Source organism: Nicotiana tomentosiformis, chromosome 2, assembly GCF_000390325.3.
Source record: "Nicotiana tomentosiformis chromosome 2, ASM39032v3, whole genome shotgun sequence".
Classification (NCBI taxonomy): Eukaryota; Viridiplantae; Streptophyta; class Magnoliopsida; order Solanales; family Solanaceae; genus Nicotiana; species Nicotiana tomentosiformis.
The window spans coordinates 81,457,580-81,459,340 of NC_090813.1; the positions used below are offsets into that span (position 1 = coordinate 81,457,580).

Consider the following 1,761-nt stretch of genomic DNA (forward strand, 5'->3'; position numbering starts at 1 on the left):
ACATGAATTCTTCTTAATTTTTACCCTTCTCAATTTTTTTCCTCTTTCTTCAACTAAATGTCCTTTCGCGGACATCCCATAAAGTTCTTCAACTCAAGTCAATAACTGTTTTCACGTATTTCTTAAAGAAATGTTAATTGATTTTTATTTGTAATTCTTCTCTTGACAAATTACAAGTATGTCTGATCATCATGAATATGAATAGGCCAAGATTATTACAGAAATTATGTAATAGGATGAACCAAGTTGAAGAGGACTTGATCTCGAGTTTCACCATCTTGAACCCCAAATCCATCTCCAAATTGGTACATGACATGTGCCATTCATGCTTCATTTACTACATGCTTGACAAGTTTTCGATGTGATGTAGAAAGAGTATTAAAATGGTAATTGATCTTTTTCCACGAATCCAAAATTATGCTTTCGATATGCTCTCGGGCTACATCCTCTGATACATTTTCTTGTTGCATGTAACATAAAATTGATGAAGCAACATCACCTCTCTCTAGCTCCGCCTATACGTGAAAGAAATACTATGAAAATTAAGAACTGGCCAAATGGAAAAATTGGGGGAAATTATTACAAAGGAAAGCATAAAAAAAAGAGAGGTAAAAGCTTGAGGTTTTACCGCTGAGGTACCCTGGTCATTGCAAAGTCGAATTACAACCGAAGTGTAATATATAATTTCATGGCAATCTTCGTATAAATCATGGGTTTCTTTTGTTATTTTATTTGATAGACCAAAAATCACATGTAAAGAAAGCAAAGGGCCTGAGGATGAGATCCACCCATTATCAAGGTACTCTTCAAGTGTTGGTATATGACCTTTGTGATACCACGTTGCTTCCAACAGCAAGGCTTTGCAAAAGTTGACCCACTGAATTATTGAAACAATATCAGAAGACTTTCGTAAAACATGCATGAAAAGAGGCATGTAAAAGATGCAACATACTAACATGAACACAGGTTAGATGAAAATGAAAGAAAAAGACGTGACTACATGGTACGTTTCGCTTTCAATTACAACTTCATTTTGAGGTGATGCGACAAATTCGTTTCCTGTCATAGAAATGAATAGATGATTAATTAATAATTAATACTCCCTTTGTTTTAAATAGTTGTCATGTTTCGCTTCTCAAAAATCAATTTGACTAATATTGGAAACTAGATTAGGATAGACCAACTTAATATTTTAAAGTTAAAATTTTGTAATTCAAAAATTATACGGAAGTACTGCAAGTTACAAGTTTTCTCATTTTAATATAATAAAGAATTTTATTTTAAAATGTTAATCAAAGTTCATATATTTTGGTTTTAGCGAAACATGACAACTATTTAAAACAAAGGGAGTATACATATATTATTAAGTGACATGATAATATATATAGTATTAAGGTGTGCAGCCTAGAACCCTTAGCGCGCGCTCTATCTCTCGTACAAAGTGAAAGAAACCCTTCGTCGTGAGTATTTTTTCTACTTAATTCTTCTTAGTAATCATCTTTTGTGAGCCGAGAGTCTATTGGAAATGACCTCTCTACCTTTACTACATAGGAGTACTTAGGTTTGCGTACACACTACTCTCCCTAGACATCAGTGGCGGATCTAGAGTATTGTTACTGCGTTCCCGGAAACCGAGTAACTTCTGCGTAGATGTTGTATTTCTATTAAGAAATCCACCTAATATTTAAATATCTAACTGTGAACAGAGTTATTAGTATATTAATTTTAGATTACGGTAGAAAATCACAAACTTAGACACCA

At 33.2% G+C, this 1,761-nt stretch overlaps 1 long non-coding RNA gene across 1 annotated transcript; it reads right to left on the minus strand.

Moving 5' to 3' along the window:
• Positions 1–353: 353 nt before the first annotated feature.
• LOC108949040 (uncharacterized) lies at positions 354–1,371 on the minus strand. The gene is made up of 2 exons (XR_011413492.1): positions 629–1,371; positions 354–515 (listed from the first exon to the last, which is right to left on the minus strand). It is a non-coding gene; the product is annotated as an uncharacterized lncRNA (long non-coding RNA).
• Between the last annotated feature and the right edge of the window lie 390 nt (positions 1,372–1,761).